The sequence below is a fragment of the Neophocaena asiaeorientalis genome, unplaced genomic scaffold (genome assembly GCF_003031525.2).
Source record: "Neophocaena asiaeorientalis asiaeorientalis breed wild unplaced genomic scaffold, Neophocaena_asiaeorientalis_V1.1 scaffold139, whole genome shotgun sequence".
NCBI classification, from domain to species: domain Eukaryota; kingdom Metazoa; phylum Chordata; class Mammalia; order Artiodactyla; family Phocoenidae; genus Neophocaena; species Neophocaena asiaeorientalis.
In genome coordinates this window covers 703,157-719,882 of record NW_020172778.1, presented here as the reverse complement: position 1 = coordinate 719,882, position 16,726 = coordinate 703,157, and positions in this window count along the sequence as shown.

Below are 16,726 nucleotides of genomic sequence, written 5' to 3'. Positions count from 1 at the left end.
AACTGTGTGGACAGAAACTAAAGAAAAGCTTGGGGAAGCCTGGAATATTCAGAGGAAAGAAGAAAGAACCATTTTGAGGACACCAACAAAATAGTCATCTGTTTTTTAGTCTGTGGACTGTTGTTAACACCAGATGCCCTCAGGGGTCTCTGAGAAGCTCCACCTCTGGGAACTTGTACCCCTTCCCTCAGGAACAATGTACCACAAAATGGTGTGGGAAAATGGAGATGCCTCCTATCTCCCTCGGTATCCTAAGAAAAGAAATTCTGACATGCTGAGCTATGCATGCAGGAGGATTAATGGGATGTGTTCCCAGGAACAGCAGTTAGGAAGCAGGGAAAAACAGTGTCGAACAGAGGGAGAAGACAAAGTGAGATGCAGTTGCAACAGCGGCCTCAACCAATCACTCAAAAAGTTCTAAAGCTTGGAAGTCCTTCCAGGGGTGTTCCTACAGAGGCAAGAAGTCTAGGCTTTAGTACTGCCCAGTAGTGGTCAGTTGCTGGATGTGGGCTGCTCCTGGAGAGGGGGAATAACCTCAAGCAAGGCAACCTTTTGCATCAGAGGGCAATCCTCAGAGAGGGATGCAGTCCTGAGCTGTCAGCAGCCAACACTGTCAAGCACTTAAGAGTAAGTGCCCAAGTCCCTTAGGAGGGATCTGAGTGACATGACATGGTGTCACCCTCCCCACTCAGCCAGACTAATTAAGACCATCAGTAGAAATGACCAGGATTGATTCTGACCCCAGGATCACGTGTCATTACATTTTACCCTGTGCTGAACAAAGTCCTAACCATGTGACAAATACTCATTTTATCCATTCATCACTGTAAGATCTTATTTGTCTCAATGTGTACATAAAGAAACTAAGTCTTAGAGACATTACATAACTTTCCCAAGTTCACACTACAAGTGAGAGCATTAATAGCATTCAAAGTTAGATTTTTCTGAATCCAAAATGTTCTGAACCAATTCATAGCGTTCAAGATTATATTCTATTGGTTGTGTTTTTATCCCTGACCATCCCACGGATACTTGCGGGGATGGGTAAATTGCATTTACATAGAGAAGGGCAAGTGCATAATCCAGGAAATTTAGGTTTCTGAAAAGTTACTGAACTATACCAAACCGTGTGTGCCCAAGAACACCCTTTTTAGGCCAATGAGGCAGGAGGAGGACTTCATGCCAGCCAGGTGAGCTGAGCTGAATCGACATCATGAATCTGGGACTATCAGAGCTGAGCAAATGAACCTAGAAATTACGGACTGAAGCAACAGCACTGTCCATGAGATTACCTCCAAAAATAGCATTTATTAAAAGACTCTTGGGCTTCCCTGGTGGCGCAGTGGTTGAGAATCTGCCTGCTAACGCAGGGGACACGGGTTCGAGCCCTGGTCTGGGAAGATCCCACATGCCGCGGAGCAACTAGGCCCGTGAGCCACAACTACTGAGCCACAACTACTAAGCCTGCGCGTCTGGAGCCTGTGCTCTGCAACAAGAGAGGCCGTGACAGTGAGAGGCCCGCGCACTGCGATGAAGAGTGGCCCCCCGCTTGCCACAACTAGAGAAAGCCCTCGCACAGAAACGAAGACCCAACACAGCCAAAAATAAATAAATTAATTTAAAAAAAACAAAGATCCTTTAAAGAAAAAAAGACTCTTCCTCAAACATCTTCCCTGTATCTTCTCTCCCCCACTCCAAACCCAGCAGTCTGCAGCAAAGTCAAAGATTTATTGGAAGTCAGGAATGTGAACGGTGTTGTAAGTGTGTCACACACCAGCTTGCTTTTTTCATTTATTCTTTTGTCTTTGCTGTTATTTCCTTTTTTATCTCCTGACTTCTTTCCAGAAAAACTACTACATCTAGTTCAAAAGCATAGCATAGCAGATGTTTCCCATTTCAGGTACACAAAGCTACTATGCAATTACGGAATATACTGGAAGAAGTCTGGAGGAAATGCAAATTATTCATTTAATAAGAAAAAATGTTAAACAGAGATCATCAAAAGGGACTATTTTCACAATGTTTTGAAGCCTGCGTGCAGGATTGTTTTCCTGTAACAATTACAATGTCATGTTCCAGAAAGCATTTCCAGAATATCATATGTGTATTGACAGTCTCAGTACCTGATGATGGAGAATAGTTTGTTCCTGGACATCTCTCTCCAAAACAGAGCAGAAGCAACTGTCTTCCTCCCTTCTCATTTCTGCCCTTCCCCACCAAGACAGGAGGGTGTTGTAAACAAGGAGAATTACCAAATTGGACAAAATGTTCCCAGTCTTGGGAAATAAATATTGAGTACAGTCAGGAGATGACCTTTTCTTTCCTTATCTGACTTAAATGAATAAATCCCATGAAATAGATGACGCACCCAGTCCAGAGCCAAAAATACAGTAGGAATTCAATAAATATTTGTTGAATTCCTAAGTGTCCATCACCTAGTCCATGAGACCACCCTGTTACCTCTGGAAGAATTCATCCCTCCCTCCTCTGTGCTCTGACAACATTTCTTGCATTTTTAAGAACATTCTCACGAATCGACTTGTTGTATTTAGTAAAAGTTTCTGTCTCTTCCTCTTATCTTCAGGGCAGGAACTGGTTCTAGTTCAATCTGTCTCCCACACTTTGTCCTGCACAGAACAGGGCTTAATATCAATGTTTTACTAACACTCACAAGCAACCATTTTGGGACCTAGCAGAATGGGCTGTGGAATCGGCAGCTGTGCCAAAACAATTGGGGCTGGCCACGATGGTAGCACTTTATATCTTGACGAGGAAGGTGGACTCAATCCTGCTAACTGCCCATAGCAGATTCATGGCACACTGCAATGTGCTAGATCTCATTTTGTCACTGCTGTCCTCCCCATGTCATTTGCAAACAGCACAATACTGTCAGGCTGGAATCCACAAGTTGCTGCGTCGATGGTATGCTTGAAAGAAAAGAAAGAGAAGACCATTCCGGCTAAAACCCAGACCTACAGCTGGTGTAAAACTTGTGCTGCAGAGAGAGTTGCCAAAGCTTCTCAGTCCTGGCCTATGATGCAGGGGTTGTGCTTCTCCAGGTGAATTTAGGAATGGTTGAGTGACTATTCATTTCATGCCTCATTTCTTTGTCCATGCCTTTGCTCAGAGAAACGGGAATACATGGTGGTTACAGGGTGAACCCTGGAGCCAAGGGGCCCGCATTTGAATCCCAGATCCGCCATTTTCTAGTTGTGCCTCCTTAGGCAGTTTCCTTAACATCCCCCATGGTTCATTTCATCTGCTAAAAAGTGGGGGTAATAATATTTAGATCACAGGACTGGTGTGAAGGTTAAATAAATGAGTCCCTGGAAAGCACTCAGAACAGTGCAGAACGCAGAATAGTTACCGAATCACGTCAGCTCCACTCAGGGCACTGTATGTGGCATGGTGAGGAGTCTGGAATTTACTCTGAGTACAGCAGTAAGCCACCGGGGAGATTTAAGCAGGGGAGTTATGTGATCTGATTTATTTCTTAAATATCCCTCTGACTACTCTGAAAGGCTGCATTGGAGGAGAAGGAGTAGAAAGGTGGAGATGAGTTGGGAGGCTCCTGTAGTAGACCTGGGAAGAAGTCATGATGACCTGGAGCAGGGGACGGCTTCCTCTAGAGGAAAGGTAGACAGGATGGGCAGGATTGGCTGTCTCTGGGGGGTAGAACAATGAAATGTGACAAAGGAGTACAAGTAGGAGGTGAGGGAACGGGAGAAATAAATAATAAAGATTCTAGGTTTCTGGCTTTAGTCATGGAAGCTTGGTGATGTCATTTACTGAAACAGAGAAGACTGAAAGAGGAACATATTTTGGAAGGGAAATCAAACTTTCCTCGGGGAGTTCTAAGTTTCAGATGTCTATGAGAAGTCCATAGAGAACTTTCAGATGGCCTGTATTTAAGCCTGGAAATCACATGGATAATTTCATGAATAAATCTATATGGAGATATAAGCTTGCATTGACATATAGATATTTAAAGCCACAAAAAGAAATTATATCTGCTATGACCCTGGGGTTGATATAAAAGAAGGAGGACATAGTCCTAAATGACCCCAATATTTCAGGTCAGAGAGAGAAGTATCACATGAAGATGACTGGGAAGTATAACCAGGGAGATAGGAGAAAACCTAGGGAGTGTGGTGCCATAGAAATAGAGAGAGAAAAACGTATCAAGGAGAGTAAAGTGGTCTGATGGGTCTAGTAAGATGAGCATAGAAAACTGTTACTGGATTTGGTGACGTGGAGGCCATTCATGACTTTGACAAGAATCCTTTCAGTGGAGTTATTAGAAATTAAAAGGCAATTGGAAAGGAGTTAAAAATGTAAGTGGTGGTAAAGAAATGGAGAAGGTTTACACGGAAGGGGAAGAGTGAAAGAAAGTGTATGACAAAGAGAAAGACTCCATTTTTTATGTTTGACCTCCGACAGATAGCTTTTATGCCCCAACCCTCCCCCTGACACTCTCAAATGGGTGGCTGGATAAGAAAGTCCACGTGCTCCCTCCCCTGGTGCTGATGGAGAAGTTGAACCCACACAAACCCCACCCAGCCCTCAAGATCCTCTATCCCACCATACCCCACCCCAGTCTCCCACCAAATCAATAAAAGCCAAAGGCACCCACCCTGCTTTGCAACCTGAGCCCTTCTCCTTGATGAAACCTTTTGCTGTTTAATGTGTGAATAATAAACCTTACCTCAGGTCTCACTGGTGCCCATGTTTCATTCATGCCAACATCTGGCAACATATCCTGGCAGAGGATATGCCCAGCATTCAGCAGGTGACACTAAGCACCCAAGTAAAATGACAGAAGCAGGGTGTGAGGTCAAGGGAAAACTGGACAGTCTGTCTTCATGCAGGTGGGAGAACATAGAACATGTTTTTATGCTAAATGGAAAAACCCCACAGAAGATTAGACATTATTGCAGCAGGAGAAAGAGGGAGTAACTGCAGAGCAAAATACTTGAGGGGCAGAGAGGAGACGGGGTCCGGGAAAAGGGCAGAGGCTGGCCATCAACAGGAAGAGAGACACTTGTTCCCTTGTAATGGAAGAGAAAAGGAGAAGATGGGATTCAGTTCAAATATCCCAGACCTGAGTCAAATAAAGTGAATGAGTGCAGAAGCAATGGGGAAGATGATAGGGAGTGAATGTGACTGTGGGAAGCTGTAGAGAAAATATGCTTCTACGGGATTCAAATAGGAGATTTTACAACATGAAACCTGCCTAGGGGCTAGCTGTTCATAAACCCTGGGGCTGCCAGGGGTCCTACAGAATTGCTGATATTCCCTGTGAATTACTCCTGCCCTTTACGTCTCATAAAAATATGAGACTGGTCAGAGCACAAAGGCCATACATCTGAATAGTCAATAACAGCTTCACAGTGGTTGCCCAGACTTTCACTGCAACCTCCCGAGCTGCACTTTTATCTTCATCTTAGGAAGGATGGGTTACTAAGAGAGTGCAGGAATTTCCACAAATAACAAGTAGTTCAGTTTTCATTTCTTTGGGGTTTTTTCAAACTGTTTTAACAGCTGTCTAGCTATATAAAGGTAAACTGTTAGTTATTGATGCCTTATATATATATTTTTTTCTCCTTATATATATTTTTTTTCTTTGAGATTCATGAACTACGTGTTCAAACTAGGAAAGCAATTCATAATTCACCTGGGAACCAGCTAGCTGAATAGAAACGCGTACATTTCCACAGAAAGGGACTCATTACTCTGCCAGTATTGCATAGGGCTTTATGAATAATTGTTATAAGACAAAGGGGCTTACAGGAAGAAAGCTTTCGCATTTATCTTAGATTATTTTATTGCACTGAAAATAATTTATCCACTTGCATTTAATTTGATTTGGTGTTAAGTTTGCCATTTTCCTTCTGCTCAAAAGACAGGCACCATCTAACATTTGGAAACGTTAAGGAAATTTAAAAAATATATTAGTATAAAATATGTTAACAATACAAAATCAGTAGCCGTTATATTTTTAAAATACAATTGCTGGACTTTTTTACTCTAAAATATAATTTAAATAATAACAGAATATGTTTGGGGCTGAGGAGAAGAAAAAGACATTTTTATGTCTGTTATGTGGTGAATACTAGGTTTGGTGTGTTGAATACCTTATCCCTTTTGAAGTGGGTTTTATCTGCACAGATGAGAAAACTGAAGTTCAAGAGTTTAAAGAATTTGTCCAAAGTAAAAAGAAACTAGAAAATAGCAAAGCCACAATGTAAATATAGGTCTCATTTTGAAATGTCTTCTATTGCTATCTCCCAAAATAGAGGTTAAAGGGAAGGTGAAAGATTCCCATTAAACTCAAAATCTCATAACCTCAAGTAATTTTATACATTTGACATCTGAAGATTGACAATGACAGAGTCTTCTCCTTTCAAATCACTGGAATTTGATGTGGCTAATATTCAGGTCGAAGTCATGAATCTTTAACAGGTGATTAATCAACATTTCCTTCCTTTAATCTAATCACTGCCTTTATATTTGCATGGTCTAAAAGTAGGAGCAAAAGAAAGGGGGAGGGGGGTGTCGAGGGTTATAGGAATCCCTGTGTATAGTTCTCCCTGAGTAGATAGTTTTGTCTACACTCCAGATCAGCACACCCAGGGTTTAATGGTATAGAGATTAGACCCTTCTAGGAAGTCAATTTTAGAAGACTCTAGAAAGGGCAGTTATTTGGCACATTGATCCAATATCTTTAAATAAAAAAACAAAATAAAGCAATTTCATACTCTTACAGATGTATGTGGCACAGGACACAATAACTGATATACAACAAAATATCAATGCAGTCCTTTTATTTATCTTTAACTGATTAGACAGCATTGAACTACTTCTAACCCCAGGAGGATAACATTGAAGGTTTTTATGGTTCTGATTAACAAGGTGAGTTTTGCATCTGCCGCTATTTATTTTGTAGGGAGGAGTGTTTTTCTTGTTTTTTTTCTATCAAGTTTTATGACTGTTTCTTTAGTTAGTTTTATAATTTTGACAATGAAGAATTTAGACAAGACAGATAAGCTGGGTTCATTGCAGTAACAAATAACCCCCATATCTCAGGGGCATAATACAACAAAAGTTTATTTCTCCTTCATGTTGCATGTTCTTTGGAGATTGGTGATGGGGACTGATGGAGCAGCCACCACCCTAGGGCCTTCGCACTCACCCTGACTAAAGGAAACAACATGGCAAGTCACAGACCAGCTTCCACGCTTCTACCCAGACCTCACTACTACTTATTTCACTGACCAAAGCAAGTCAGGTGACCATAGCTAATTTCAAAGGAAGAAAGAAGTGCAATCCTGAAATGTGTACAAGGGAAGAACCAGAAATATTTGGTAGAAAGCACTCCTAACCTCAGCACAATCATTTCTTTTCCCTTAATCTTTCTTTTACCAGGCAGAAAGACAATAAGAGATAGAATAGCAGAAGTTAAGAATTCAATCAGCAAACTAAAGAATTCAAGTCCACCCAAAACAATGTAAGAATGATGTAAGTTAGGCTCTGAATTAAGAACAGAATTGGTTTGCAAAGAAAAGAAAGAGCATTTCATGTGAGAATGGATCATTGAGACCTAAAAATGAACTGTTACATAGAGCCAAGATTACACATGGTGGTTGTGTCCCTATATTGATCCACAAAGGTTAATTTAACCCATCGGTAAAAGAAAATTAGGACTACAAATACTGTTGGCCTTGAGACTGGGTAAGCCAGTTATTGCTTGTATAATTAATAAAAACATAGGCTGCTGCTTTGGCACTTCTGAAATGTTAAGAAGACAAGTCTTAAAGTGTAAACCTAGATAATGCTTTAATAAAAGTTACCACAGCAAGACAGATGGCGCTGTTTTGCCTGAGCGAGCGGCAGCCCTCTACTGCTGTGCTTTGGCACAATTCATCTCGTGCGATGAGCTTCCTTTCGGCCCTGTCCTAAGAAACTACAACACTGGGGATCTAGGAGCAGGAAATATTATAGCTAAATTTAAAAAGTAAAAGGAGATAGAAAAGGGAAAGCTTCCATTTCTGCCATTGAAAAGCAGGGCTGACCCTAACTAACATTTTTAATAGATAAGGTTGACTCTGGTACCTTAGGCCTGGACCACCAGATACCATTGGTCTCACACTGTCATCAATGCCACAGAGCCCTCTACTCAGATCTGCTGTAATCTCTAACATTGTACCAAGATCTGAAATTATTTTCTCCCACTTGTAGCACCAATTTCCTCTACTTTAGTGCAATGATTTTAGTTAACCATTAAATGAAAAGGTGTGGTTTAGTGGAAAGAGGATACAGCTAATCAGCAGAGCACATGGGTTGGAGTCCAACCTCCAGAATATACTTCTAGGTTACAATTCTTTGATACATTATATGAGTTTTAATGTATTAATCCACAATATAGAAAGAAAAATATAGAAATAAGAGCTACCACTGAATCAAATGAGGTAATAGGAGTATCTTCTTTCAAAATTCTAAAAGTAGTATAGAACTATAACGTGTGGTTATTATTATTTTTATACAGTAGTCAATCTGATGAAAACAATGTATACTAATATTTTAAAAACTGGCTCTTAACTAACCCAAACTGAGATACTTGTATCTTCAAAAATGAAAGCTTATTAACCCAATCATTGGGTTTCTTGAAAGCCGAGATTTTCTTTCATCTGGCAATCATGGTACACAGCATATTCTCAATAAATGTTGTATTGCCCCTAAGAACAAAGCGGGAACAGCATGAGCTGAAGCCTGGAGCATAGCCTATGAAACAGAAAGCAAGGAAGCCATACTGAAGGGGACCAAAGGACTATACATAATGGGAAGTATGTGGAAACAGGTGTCCCAGGGCTGAGGGTGGATCCATGCCATTAGAAGCCTTGAAAGATGGGAATAGGAAGATAGACTTACAGCAGGCAGCAGCAGGAAGATGTTCCAACATCCAGCACAGCATTTAAACAAAAGCCACAGAAGCTGATGTCCAACTGTTCTCGGTCCCAAAGTAATGAACCTGTTGGTAGGGTAATTTTTGTAGACATTCCTGAGTAAACAACTGGCCAGTTTCTAAATACAAAGATTCCACTATTCCTGTATGAGGGGATTTCCCTTTCATCCTTTCATTTGCTTTTCTTTCCTAGTTTAACGTATATTTTTACACAGTTCCCTGCACAGCTTAAAACTCAAGTAGTTACTATGTTGGCTGTGTACCTTGTTTTGAGATGATTTATATAGACACAAATCACATATGTACAGAATAAATTAGTGAGAGCTTTGGATGAAGTGCTTGGTAAGTATCAAAGGACATATAAAGAAGTGTTAGCACAGCTTTTGTCAATCAAGGACAGAATTAATCTTCAGCAATATGGACATCCTAACTAGACAGTCTGATTAATGTGGTGGAGATACGGATTCGTCCTAGCCCTCCACTTGCCTTGTCCTCCAGGTAGTAAACAATAAGACCTCTTCAAACAGAATTTTTCATTTCATCAGGCAAACTTAAGGCACAGAAACCCCATGGCTTCCAGGAATAGGCTTTCATCTTAGGACAGAATTGTTTAAATGGGACTTCATACCTAGCTCTAATTTGAGAGGAAAAGTGGAAGATTAAAGAGGGACTGTTTCTCTCAATGATTTTTTTTTTTTAAAGAACTATGCTCCTGATGGATTTAAGTCACACTCTAGGTCAAAGCATATCCCTTATGTACATAGATATACATAGCATATCTCACTCTAAGAAATTCTATGATTTTTTTTTTTTAAGCTTTGGCTAATTTAATCCTCACATCCACGGTGGCATTGGTACTTCTGTTTTTAATTAATTTATTTTTGCTGTGTTGGGTCTTCGTTTCTGTGCGAGGGCTTTCTCTAGTTGTGGCAAGTGGGGGCCACTCTTCATCGCGGTGCACGGGCCTCTCACTATTGCGGCCTCTCTTGTTGCGGAGCACAGGCTCCAGACGCGCAGGCTCAGTAGTTGTGGCTCATGGGCCTAGTTGCTCCGCGGCATGTGGGATCCTCCCAGACCAGGGCTCGAACCCGTGTTCCCTGCATTAGCAGGCAGATTCTCAACCACTGTGCCACCAGGGAAGCCCCGATGTTTGTTTTATATTATTCCCCTGCAATTTTCTCATGCATTAGCATTATTTCTGTAACTGACCTCTACTTCACTTATATTTAAAAATCAGAGTTTTGAGAAAAGGACAAGGTGTGATCTCATATCATTCATTTCTAATCAGCACTTAGCATAGAAAAAAAATCACTTTTTAAGGGAAATTTCAGGCCATTCCAGCTGAGTAATAAAGAATGATGATCTCAACATCTAACTTGTAATTATCTCCCTAGGAAATAGGGCTAAAGAAGTTATAAGTAAGAAAACCAAGCAGGAAGATACATTTCTCGAATTTACATGATCATGTCTTCAGTCAGCCTAATCAAATGGGAATACATTCGAAAAAGATGGTGGCTAAAATGGAACTAGAAAACAGCCCCAGCCATTTACTTTTACAGTGCAAAGGCTGACCAATGGTCCTCCCCTCACTCTGCTCCTTCTTTCTACCCCCAGTTCTGGCCTAAATGAATCTCCATAGATCTTGTGTGGTTTGAATACTCTGTGACTGAGAAAATCCACAGTGTGGATTTTGCCACAGCAACACTTTGTGCATTCTCTTATAGAAGCTTGCCACTCCCCGTTAAAAGGGAAAGTCTATTTCCCATTCCCTCAACTGACTTGATCAAAAGAATGTGGTGAACATGATGCTGTGTGGCTTTTGATGATAGCTCATCAAAGATGATATGCTTTTGTGGCCCCATCACTCACCATGCTTACCCCTTCAACCCAGCTGCCATGCTGTAAGGAAGCCCAAATTAGCGCTTAGAGAGAAGCCCATATGGAGAAGAACTGAGACCTCTGACCAACAGCCACATGAGTGAGTTTGGAAACAGATGCTTCAGCCTCAGTCAAGCCTTCAGATGACTGCAGACCCACCTGACATCTTGACTACAACCTCATGAGAGAGCCTGAGTCAGAACTATCCAACAAAAATGTTTGTTGCTTCAAGCTACTAAATTTTGGAGTAGTTTGTTACGCAGCAAATACTTAACTGATACATTTTCCTGTTAGGGTTACATGAATGAAGACAATCAGTTTTGACCATACACAAGACCAGAAGCAAAGCATGCAAAAGGGAAAGACCCCCAAAAAGGTAGTGGAGGAGAAACAAACAAACAAAAAAACCAGAACAGCAACCAGAGAAAGAAAGGAATTGTGGTTTTCATGGCATGCTTTAAGTAACTCAAGGAGCTGAGGGCAATTAAAATTATACTCAGTTGTCTGTGGCTGCTGAAAGCTCTTGAACTGCATGTCCAGAAATCCTGCTTCATAAGACTCCCCAAAAGAGACCAATGTACAAGGGAAACCAGAAAATACCCTGCCTTTTTAAGTATCATAAATGAGGCAAGGGACATTCAAAAATTAGAATTTTCCCAGATGAAGCATCTCAGTTTTCATACTTATGACAATTCTTTTTTATTCTATGAAATGATTTGTATGAAAACCTTATGACGTGAACGCCAGCAGAAGTGCAGAAGAGATCTCATCCTTATTTCAAATATTCTCGATCTCTGGAAAAGGGGAATGTGCCAGTGAATAAGCATTGACCTTCAGAAAATCACAGCAGTGATTTTTGTGACATCCTAGGTATCATTATGAATAACAAGCAAATTCTGAGTGAAATAAAAGAAATGGTGATGCCATATTTTGGGCTTTCTTAAGAAATTCTCGAGATCATATGTATTTAAGAATTCAGAACTTCTTGGATTTTAGAAAGGTAATCTGGTATATTGCAGCACCCTAACATCAACAATAGTAACATTTCCACATAAAAATGAATGAATATTTAACATGAACTAAAGTGTAAGTAGTCTCAAACCTGTTCAGGTCAATGTTTTTTTTCCCAAATAAGTTTTAGCATGAAATGTATGAAAATATTTCGGTATTCAGAGCCTTTGGGATTTTAAAATTGCAGATAAAGGATTATGGACTATGATGTTAAAAATACCCACTATTTGTAGATTTAATTTGTGCCAGTCATTATATTAATCTTATCTGATCCTCCCATCTCCCCTGTGAAAATGATAAAATTGAGGACTATAGTGGGTAAGTAACATTTCCAAGGTCACAGGACTAAGTGGGCAGATTTGGGATTCTATCTTGAGCCAGACTTCAAATCCCCTACCTTTAACGACTCTACTGTATCACAAGGGATATAAGTTTGGTCTTTTTTCTTTTAATAGAAGTAATAACTATGTTAAAGAATTGGGGGAAATACTTATAATTTATTATCCTGACATTAGTTATTACCTTTTAAAATCTTGTTACAGGTCTTATACCAGGGTATATCCTCCGGAATAGCTAAAGAAAGTAGTAATTTCACTAGCAGGAGGGATGTAGCCAGGGGTAGGTGAAGGTGACCATGATCTGAGATTGAGAAAAATGAATGACTAGAAAGGAATGGGAATTATTTTCCTCACTTTTTTGGAATGGTGAAGACGTTAAGAAGAGTAGACAGTGGTAGAACCCTAAAAAGATACTTCCTTTGCAAACACTACGGGTAATTTTAGGAAGAAATTTAGGTTCTCCAGAAAAAAAAGGAACAGAACCACTTAAAAAAAAAAAAAAAAAAGACACCAGTGGACCAGCTAGCAAAGAGCTAGGAAAGACTCTCAAATCAGAGGATCTCTGGAACTACTGCACACATCAGAGCACAGTGCCAAAGTGATCTAGTGGGACTGTGGGACTCCAGCAAATTGGGTCATTGTGGGAATTTATGCACCATAAAGCTGTATAGTGTAATATGTGTCGATGATTTCCATCCAAGAAGCTGCTTTCCAAAATACTGGCTTAAGACTGCTGGCAAGTAGAGAATCAATGGGCTGTTCTGCATAGTTCATTGTCACAAGAGCTGGGGATGTCCTTAAACAAAGTAAAATGTGTTACTCCCTTCCAGTTCTACCTAGGCAACAAACCAACTCATAATACTGTAGCAACATCTTTGACACAAACGCCGCCCATGCACGAGACTTAAAACTATCTTAAACATTTGCATTACATAACAACTATATTAGGACAAGATAAATTTATACCTTAAACAAAAGCTTCCCAAATGAAAACCATCATGTGAGTAGTATTTTGATGTAAATACATTGGTGCTAAAAGTAAGAAATACATTAGTTCAGACACAGGGATCAGGATACCATCAACAAAGAAGGTAAATTAACATCTTAAACACAACAGCAATAATCAAACTGGTATAGTTTGTCATGATCAGCTCCTTCCATATACAAGAAAAGCACCAAGAACAATAATCAGTCGTGAGTATCAGAAAACAGTTGCCTTCAAAATTCATAAGACTGTGGTAGAGCCACAGATAACTGTAGACGTTAACCTGTTAACTTAAATTGTTAAGCTTTGTGTCAGAAGTAGCCTGACTAAAAATCAAGACAGAAGTACTCATTTTGAATCCTACCCCACCTACCTAGCCAAGTTCTGATAAGAGAATTGTCAGCAGTGAGATGCACAGAATAAGTTAATTGAAGACATACAATGGATATATTAGAACTAAAAATTGGGACTCCCCCAGGCAAATAAGCACCTGTGCTATAGAAGTTCTATGTCCAATAAAAACTGTATTTTTTCTTTTTCCCGTAGACTGACTTTTCTCACTCTGAATTTGATCAGAGTCATAGGACTGAATTTTCCAGCAGTATCCTCTTGCATACAACTAAAGATAAATCAGCCTTAAGAGCTCCGTTTTGTAGGAATGATTACAAACCATCACACTTGGATCTGCGTGGCTTGGACTTCTTTGTTTCAACTATTCTGAATTAACTTAAGTCATTAGTGAGCAGTGGGAATTTAATTTTAAACATGTATAAAACTGTATGAAAATGTAGGTGCATTTATTTCATAACTTTCATCCTTCACAGTCAGGTTGAGAAAATACATAAATTTTTTTTTATTACAGCATAGTTGATTTACAATGTCGTGTTTGTTTCAAGTGTACAGCAAAATGATTCAGATTTTCAGATTTGCATGAAATATCTTTTTCAATCCCCTCATTTTCAATCTATATGTGTCCTTTGCCATAAAATGGGTCTCTTATATTGTAGGCTCTTGTTTTAGTATCCAGTCGGCCACTCTTTGTCTTTTGATTGGAGCATTTAGTCCATTTATATTTGAAGTAACTATTATAGATAGGTATGTATTTATTGTCATTTTAAACCTTGTTTTCCAGTTGATTTTGTATTTCTTTATTTCCTTTTCTTTTTCCTTTTGCAGTTTGATGGTTTTCTTTTGTATTATGCTTGAGTTCTCTTCTTTTTGGTTTTTGTGCATCTATTGTATGTCTTTGATTCATGGTTACCCTGGTTTTCAAGTGTGTTCACTCCTTACTATATCTACTTGCTTTAGACTGGTAGTTATATAAGCTTAAATGCATTCTAACAAAAGAATCTACATTTTCTTACTCTCCTTCTCCACATTTTATGATTTTGATGTCTTATTTTACATCTTCATGTTTAGTCTCTTGCTTTTCATTGTGGTTAAAGTCACTTTCACAAACATTTTTTGATTTTTAAAATCTATGTACTGGCTTATTTTTTGATCTCCAATCCTTTTATGTATTTGCTTATCCTATTGTGATTTTCTCTTTCCTATAGCTTCTTGCTTCTCCTTTCACAGCTCCCTCCCAGGGACACAGGTCCTATCCAGGTTCCTTTTTGTTTTTCCTTTTGTCCTACCCAGTTATGTAGTGATCTTGCAGCTTTGGTTGTACGAGATCTTCTGGCAGTGTTCAGTGTATCTTCAGTGATCTTTATGTTCCACATGTGGATGTATTTTTGAGGTATTTGTGGGAAGAGGTGAGCTCCATGTCCTTCTATTCCACCATCTTGATCACCACCCACTAATGCCTTTAAACAAGGCAGAGTATCTGACTTGAAACAAATTATTATTGAAAGATAAAAATAAGTGCCTAATTCATGCTTTCACTGATTATTTCTTAACTTCTGGAGACATTAGCTGCATTAAGTCTATAGCTCTGACACTGTAAGTTCCTGGAGACAATAAATGTGATGCTCCGGACACAATGGCATCAAATGCCTCATTCCCACACGTGCTTGGGGTAGAATTCTATGCCTAAAAGAGTGTGATTTCAGGGCTAATAAGCTGACCCTAAATCTCTCATTTGTCCTTTCATGAGGACATCTATTGAAAATATAATGCACAGGTTTTCATTCAAAAAATGAAATATGAAATACTAGCATGAAATACTAGTATTTCTTTCTGGAGTTAAATCATTCAAATCTTTCCCATTTATTTACACGTCAAGCTCCTTATTTACATGTCAAGCTCTTGTTTCTCTCTAACATCCAGTCCCAAGGTCTTCCCCTTCTTCAGCCCTTTCTGAACTATGCCATGGGGTATGTGGCTCTCTTCTTGCTGCCCCCATGGGATTCTGCAAATAAAATAATGCTTTTTTATTATGATTTATCTTTTTACATGATGCTCTTCCTTTATTAAGCTATAGGCTTATCAAGGACCCAATGTATGCCGTCCTTATCATCTCTGCAGCCAAAATGATGCCTGGTGTATACAGGCATACCTCAGAGATATTGCCGATTCATTTCCAGACAACCCTCAGTAAAGTGAATACCACCCTAAAATGAGAACGTGAATTTTTTGGTTTTCCAGTGCATATAAAAGATATATTTACACTATACTGTAGTTTATTAAGTGTGCAATAACACTATGCCTAAGAAAACAATGCATATACCTTAATTAAAAACTACTTTATTGCTAAAAATTGCCAAAACAATTACAATAGTAACATCAAAGACATCACAAATCACCATAATAAATACGATAATGAAAAAGTTTGAAATTTTGCATGAATTAACAAAATATGATACAGGGACATGAAGTAAGCAAATGGTATTGGAAAAAGGGCACCAACAGGCTTGCTCAGCTCAGGGTTGCCACAGACCTTCAGTTTGTAGAGAATGCAGTATCTGTGGTGCACAGTAAAGCACAGCACAATAAAAGGAGGTCTGCCTGTATTAGGGTCTCATAGAAGTCTGCTATCTGGTGACTATATAATGGAGGATGTAACTGATCGCTCTCTCTGTGCCTAGCACTGGGCTAAGCATTTTCTTTGCATGATTTCATTGGCTCTTGTCTCAGCACTGTAGGTATTGTCATTCCCATTTGGTCAAAAAGGAAATCAGGTCCAAGGGGGTTAGTAACTAGCTTGCTTGAGCCTGCACAAATAGCAGTTAAAGGATAATCAAACCAAGATTATCTGCTACCAAGTTTTTTCCACCGCAGCAGTGAACAGTGGGCATGTTTGATGAGAGTCTTCAATGGAATTACCTCGTGATCATGCTATTTTGCTTCCACGGAACAGAAGGGAGCAGTGTAAGAGACGAATTATATGGATTGAGTTAAATGAGTATAATCTGTGATAATCTGGTATAAACAAAAACCTCCCCAGGGGTACAACTACATGTATCCAAATGCTATATATTAAATAAATTTAAAATTATGCTGTCTGGATCAAGGAGAGTGAATATTTCAAGGAATGTTCATCATCTCTCTTTTTTCCACATTGTATGCAACACCCTTTCTTTGGCTAAGTTTATTCCTTAATCTCTCTCT